The sequence below is a fragment of the Gavialis gangeticus genome, unplaced genomic scaffold (assembly GCF_001723915.1).
Source record: "Gavialis gangeticus isolate Ggan-Ray unplaced genomic scaffold, GavGan_comp1, whole genome shotgun sequence".
Lineage (NCBI taxonomy): Eukaryota > Metazoa > Chordata > Crocodylia > Gavialidae > Gavialis > Gavialis gangeticus.
This window is the reverse complement of record NW_017729022.1, coordinates 26,716,947-26,724,752: the sequence shown is the minus strand read 5'-3', so window position 1 is coordinate 26,724,752 and position 7,806 is coordinate 26,716,947.

The window sequence follows — 7,806 nt, the reverse complement described above, 5'->3', positions numbered from 1 at the left end:
TGTGACTGCTTGCAGGCTGACTGCACCTTTTTGTAGGGGATGCACCGCCGCACTTGGGGGGTGCATGTGCAGCCCTGTGCATCGCCCTTGATGATTTGAAATCTCTGGGTTTATCTTGTGAATCATGCATAGATGCACATCTAACAGTGCTAAATATATAATTAGGTAAGCTCACAGTGGCCAGCAATTGACTGTTAAAAATCAACGGTTTTAACACTTTCACAGTGAAAATAACTGTGGCCAAAATTCTGTAGCTACAACTGCATGAAGAACAGATTATGTCATTCAGTTAGACCCCCTCTACATGTGCAGGTAAAGGTACAATGGGCTCCAATGAGCGATTCACAGTCACATCTCCTGTCATACCACATGTGCATGACAGGAGGCGCAATTGGGAGATCATGCATGAGATTCCATGAGATTCCATCCTGGACTTCCCCTGCTCTGCCAAGAAGCAAGCTCCTGTGGTCGGAAGCCCCATGCATCCCAGTTTCCTACACCCTAGAGTCCTAGGGATCTCAGCAGCCATGATCTCCGGGGCCCGGGGATTTCATGCTGGGCATGGTGCCCCCCCCACCCCGCAGTTGGGATCCCTGTCACCTGACGGGCTCTCAGTCACAGGGGCGACCCTGCTCCAAGTGCAAATTAAAGCTCAGTAGCAACCAGTTCTAAAGTTAGTACACATTTTTGAGGTCTAACTTTATAGTTGGTTGGAGCTTTTTATTATATAATAGCTACTTTGCATGTATAGCTGGTCTCCAGGTAATTGCACAACTAACCAGTTCATTGTGCAATATCTGTACCATGTAGACAGTTACTTAGACACCCACAGTACGCACATAAGTGCAAAACCATAATTTCACCCTCCAGAAGTAGACAGGAAAAAACACATTTTAGAAACTAGTCCTTACCAGATAAATGGGAGACAGCAATCTGAGTGCAGGTGATCAGTACTTATGAGCACAATTATGTCCATTTGGGAGCTAACATGTTCCCCACTGGCTGAGCTCTACAGTCAGGGAAGACATCTATGGTTAAAACCTGATTACAGGGCTACTTAACAATTTTATAAATATTCTAAAAACATGATTTATATTATCTGTGGAAGCAAGAACAAACTACACTATGTTATCACATATGAGTGTACAGTTTAGTTCAGTTATCCACCCCAATCAAGCAAATGCTGATGATCATACCTTCAAGATGCTGAAGGATAAAGATTTGAACAGTATATGCATATATTAATTGCATAGAAATATGAACTAATGTAAAAGGTAACAACAATAAAATGTTGTCAAGGCATGAAGATTATGGCAAATTGTCCAAAAGAGAATGCTGAGAAAATTAATCATAAACAATTTGAATCAAGAGTATTGTTTTGGGGTTTTTTCGTACTGACACAGACTCTTAGATACTCATCACTGCTTATTACCCTTTTTTCCCCAAAACAAAACATGCACAAACCACTTTCATTATAAAATCCTCTCTCCTCAAAACCCAACTATTAACTCACTATTTAGGCTAAGAGAAATGTATCACACAGCTGCCACCTGCTGTTGAAAGAACAACCCAAAGCACTGTTGAAATTGTATTCCCATTTGAGGAACTGGGGACCATTATTCTAAAATGGCTTCTACCAATAAATATATGAAAACAAAAGGGACTTCAGGTTTTTGAGAATGAAGATTGTAAGTCAATAGAGAATGACCTAATAATCAATCCATCCCCATTTCCACCTGCAACCAGAAGAATTCTTTGAATAAACCTTTAAATTAAACATCCATGCAGTTTTCAGGGAAGCTCATGGCAACCTGAAGAGAAAGCTCCAAAGAAAACTGCTGTAGATAGCTTAGTATTGCCATACAAGAGCTAAATAGACAAAGCACATTAAACAGCATCTAGCTCAGTATCTGATCTCTGACAGCAGCAAATAGTCACTGCTTTAGAGGGTAGCTGCTTTAGAAGGAAAGTATATGCACAGAGCATTTCTAATACCATCCACCCCTGACATACCCTCTGTGGTATCAGCCACCATTGGGTTAAAAATGTCAGAGGATACACATCCTTGACTAATTAAGATCTCTCAATGGACCAGTACTCCAAGAATTTGTCTAATACCTTTTTTGAACCTTGTTATACTTAGTGAGGAAAATGGTGATGGAAGTTACATCTCAGGCTTAAAGTGGATCTGAAGGGGATGGTGACAAATGGTCCAAAGTAGTAAATGGTAAAGCAATGCACATCCAAGGAGGTGTGATGTGAATTAAAAATCCTGACTTAACTCTTTTAAAAAATGAGTTTTGTGATAGAAATGGCAAATTGCCCTTTGCTATAAAGTAATGGTTGATAAACAGGTAAAACAGTAGACTGGGTTAAACTGGTAACACTTACAGTGCCTGTTTATCTCAGCCCTACATATTTTGCCTATGAATATAGCTAAGATTAACCACTTCATCCGGCCCACCGAAGGATTAATTTAAATGCAGCCTGAAGCTTCTGTGCTAGACAGTTACCTAGACTAAATTACTGTGCATCTCAATGAGATGAAATTCAACCTGTAGCATAACTTTCTCCTCCTCCTCGAGACATTAAATCAATCTGTCTCATCATTATAATTCAGGGTGCAGGCACTGTCTGAAGATAGAAAGTCAGACTAAATCATATAAATAGCTACTACTTAAATCCCCAGCAATCATGAACCATAACTGTTCGTCTGGAATAACATGAAAAACATCTTAATCAGGGGTGGCCAAAATACAGTCTCTGGCAACATAATCCACAGCTGCTTTCTTGAGGCAATGCAGGTCAGGCAGTCTGCATGTCCCAGTATGCCCTGCTCCACCCCGATCCAAACATCTTGGTTTTTAAGAAGCTGATTTTCATTAAATATTTTGTCCGTGCTACTGCATGTCCACTTTGTGTATATCCTAGCTTAGGGATATATAGGCATATATTGTTAATAGCAAACTGCACAGCAATTTGTATTTTGGCTTGCAACTGTGTGTAGATAAGGTAGATATGAACTTATACAATTGCTGACACTTTTGAAAGACAGTTTGCTTTAACGATCTAGCAAAAGTCATCATGCTTGGTTCCTTTGATTCTCATAGGGTGGAAACAGATGCCATCTAATTTCTCATTTCTGCCGCCTTAAACATTTTTAAGGTGGCACAAATGCAGACCTAACAGATATCCTGCCCATACGCTTTGTTGCACCAGATGACAGGAAAATCAGTGGCATAATTAAAGGTAGCAATAAACTCTGCTGCTTTATTGCAGTGGATGTCTATTACCTCGTGGTGCTTTCCTTGCTGCTCCAGACCTGGGCCATGGGTCTGGGGAAAAGTGTTTCTCCACTTAGTCAGGTCCATAAGGCTGGCTGGAAAGGAGAAAACCTCCTTTTCCTCACTGCCCTAGACCCATGGTACAGATCTGGGGCAGCAGGGAAAGTGGGGAGATCATGTCGCTCTTTGTCCCACATCATCAAAGTTGGGACGGGGGATATGTGTATTTGGCCCAGTGAAGTGAATCAGGTGTGCCATGACACATTACAGAACAGCTGAATCGCTCTATTTGGCAACATCTGTTTCTAGCCATAGAGAAATGTTATCACCTATTTTGAGCAGAGTGACTGTTCCTAATACAGTTGAACTCAAGCATTGCTTTGTTTATGTGCAGAAGTATTTTCTGGTAAGGAAGAAAGAGGCAAAACTGTGCAATATGAAAGCTTCTCATTCTAGTTCTCTTCAGAGTTAACAGCTGCTCAGAACAGATTCTTACCACAAGTATTTTTTCTTGTTTAGTGTTGATTGAGTGACCCACTGTAAAGACTGTGTTATATCCATTTTTTCTTACAAGAAAGCAGAAAGGAAATTTAAAAAGTAGAAAAAAAAGGGACAAGAAGTGCTGATCACCTTAGAAGTAAAAAAAAAAAAAAAGATCAAGCTACAGACCTAAGGTTATAGGGATACTAACTCCTGCCTCCATGTTTAAGGCTTAGTTTTCTATTGATGCAATAGTTGTGGTATTAGTATAGGACAGAAATACAATATTGTTCCAATTACATTGGTATCTTTTCCCCACCTCAACAAGAATGACCCTATACTTATAAAAGAGTTCAAATTATAATTGGAAGGCCAGGGTACAAGTGCATGGAGCAGATGATCATGTATATTGTATAGCATCCACAATGGCCCACTCTTAAGGGTGCACAGAGAAGGTCCACAACAGCTGGGTCACCACCCTGCACAGTTACCAAGATCTCCCTGATCTGATTGCCCTGCTGGGGTGGTGGGGAAGGAGGGAACACAGAAGCAGGCATTAATACTCAGGAGGGTAATAGCTCAGAAACCCCAAACACTCTGTGTTGTGGCTTCCACAGCCCTGGCTCCAGTGCAGGAAGCAGGGAACAGGAAAGCTGTGGTTCCCCAGCTCTGGAACAGTGCATGTAGCAGTTCACCACAGAAGCCAAGAGCCAGGAAATAGCCCACAAGGTGAGGAAGCTGGAAACCCTTCAGAAGTTCTCTTGGAATCCAGCCTGTTTCACTGGAAGCTGGTCAACACTAACAGTGAAACAATCTGGATTCAACAACTGAGCATTTTCCAAGAAGAGTCAAAAAAATTCCAAACCCCATCTACTAGTTTCTTCCCTCAAAAATATTAGCAGTGTTTGGATTTTGAAACCAGGGCTGTTTAGATCCAGAGTTCTGGTGCTACCTAAGTTTGAATCTAAAACTACAGTTTGAACCTGGCCCTTTAATATGGCTCTGCCTTTGTTTAAGCCTATAGTTTATAGGTAACTAAAACTTCAGTAAGTACATAAGGCCAATTCCTCTCTAATGACAATTAAATATCAATGTGTTACAAATCATCAGTCATTAGCCATATTTTCTTGTTCTGATGAGATAGATCAGTCACTCATGGATAGTCATTCACTACTTCCTTACATATATTGTACATGTCAGAGACAAAAAAGAATGATTTTTGATACTTACTATGAAGAAGAATGCCCACAGTATATTGTGTTTAATGTTCATTTACTGTTTATTTTTCTACAGGAAAAACATCTGAGTGCTTACTATAAATGAAACGTGATTACAAAAGGACTAAAATAGATTTTGTTTGGTCCCCTTATATACATTCACTATTAAAAATTCTGCAAAATGGAATGACTAAGTAATCAACTACACCTTGTTAAGCCAAGAAAAGCTGAAGGGTATGCAATGTTTTGGGAGCATCAGAAGGTCTGACAGGTGCAAAGGAGGACATTTGGAGCTCCTAATTACTGTCATCATCTCTTTTGCTTTGTGGTGGTATGAATATTGCTGCAGCAGGGCAAGGTTCCCTGACAGAGATGCATCAAAATTGATATCACTTGGTATAAGAGGTGATGGCTAGATGCCTAGACCTTATAGATTCATAGATTGTTAGGGCCTGGAAGCGACTTTGTAGATCATCAGGTGCAGTACTCCTGCACTAGGCAGGAAAAGACAACTGGGGTAAAGTGACCCCAGTGAGGTGACTGTCCAGTCTCCTTTTGAAGATTTCCAGGTTAAGTGACTGCATCACCAGTGGAGGGAGTTTATTCCACAGTCTGGACACCCTAACTGTGAAGGAGTTTTTCCTGGAATTGAGCCTAAAGCGGCCTTCTGGGAGTTTGTATCCATTGCTCCTGGTCTTCCCCAGGGGTGCCCTGGTGAATAGCTGTTCACTGAGTTCTTGATGTACTCCCCTGATGTAGCAGTAAGCCGCTACCAAGTCCCCTCTCAGCCTTCTCTTATGTAGGCTGAAGAGGCCCAAGTCCCTCAGCCTCTCCTCCTCTGGCTTGTCTTGCAAGTCCCTGATCATACAGGTGACTCTTCTCTGGACCCTCTCAAGATTTTCCACATCCTTGTTGAAGTGTGGCGCCCAGAACTGGATGCAGTACTCCAACTGCGGTCTCACCAGTGCTGAGTACAGTAGGAGTATTACTTCCTTAGTTTTGCATGAGATGCAATGGTTAATGCATGCTAGAGTGTTGTTTGCCCTGCTGGCCACAGCATCGCACTGCTGGCTCATGTTCATGAGATGGTTGATCCTACTCCTAGGTTCCCTTCGGCCACAGTGCAAGTCAAATCGTCGCCACCAAGCCTGTAGGCATGTGGATTGTTTGCCCCCAGATGGAGCACCTTACACTTCTGAGTGTTGAACTTCATCTGGTTCTAGTCTGCCCAACTCTCCAGTCTGATCAGGTCCACCTATATCTGCAACCTATCTTCTGATGTGACCACACTGCTTCATAACTTGGTGTTGTCTGCAAACATGGCCAGCGAGCTTTTCACCCCCACATCCAATCATTGATAAAGATGTTGAAAACCACTGGTCTAAGCATGAACCCCTGAGGGACAACACTGGCCACTTCTCACCAGGACAACACAGATCTGTTCATGAAAACTCTCTGGGTCCTACCATGCAGCCACTGAACTGTTGAGCAGTTAAGCCCACAATCTTCCTATTTTTCCACAAGGATATCACGGGATACTAGATCAAAAGCCTTTTGGAAGCCTAGGTTTATAACGTCAACCTTCTCTCCTGTATCCAGGTGGCGAGAGACTTGTTCATAGAAGGAGATGAGATTGGTAAAACAAGACCTACCTGTGACAAAGCTATGCTGGCTGTTGTTCAGAATCTTACCCTCAACGAGCATATCACACATAAATTCTTTAATGAGTTTTTCCAGGATCTTCCCTGGGATGGAGGTTAGGCTGATTGGCCTATAGTTGCCCAGGTCCTCCCTCTTCCCGTTCTTGAAGATGGGCACAATGTTGGCCCTCTTCCAATCCTCAGGGATCTCCCCTGTGTGCCACAGTTTCTGAAACAGTTTTCCCAGGGGTTCCGCAATAACCTCAGCCAGCTCGGGTGAAGTCCACCTGGTCCTGCTGACTTATAAATGTCTAGCTTTTCTAGTTGGTTTTGCACCAGCTCAGAATCCACAGTGGGAAGGCTGTCATTCCCACCATAACCCCTGTGATCCTTATCTTGCTTGTCTTTCCCCTTGGTCCAGTGAAATATTAAAGCAAAGTGGGCATTCAGGAGTTCAGTTTTTTCCCAAGTGTCTGTTACCAGTTGTCCTGAGGTGTTAAGCAGGGGCCTCACGTTTGTATTAGTTTCCCTTCTCCTCCCTACATACCTAAAGAAGGACTTCTTATTGTCTTTGATTCCCTTGGCTAACTTAAAGTCAGTCGCCACCTTAGCTTTCCTAATCATTTCCCTACAAGTGCGGATCACTGTTGTATAGTCTTCCTTGAGGACTGTCCCTAGCTTCCACTGTGTGTATGCCTCTTTTTTCTTTTTCAAGAGGACCGTGATGTCCCTGTTGAGCCAGGAGGGCTTGCCAGCCCTTCTGCTACCTTTCCTCTTCGTGGGAATGGTTTTTTGTGCTTCAAGGATTGTGTCCTTGAGGAACGACCACTTTTCGTATACCCCATTCGTGCACCCTTGAAACTGTTTATCATATTCCTGCATTCCAGATGCATCTTCTGCTGGCACATCATCCTCTGTGATGAATCCAGCACAGCATTATTCATTAGCAATCATTTTTGGTGAACCAAATTCCAAGTTCTCATGGCAATCCAGCTCAAAAAGCACACATCAGTAAACATTTCCCCAAATGTGGAAACCTTGACTGCAGTTTTGTGCCAATGGGGGATTGCATTTTCGTTTCCCCGATAGCTTACTCCTCAGCCTTCTGGCTAGGAGTAAGCCTAAGAAACATTTGAACCCCCAAGGCCTCCATCCTTGCTGCTTGTACATAGGATGCCATGGATT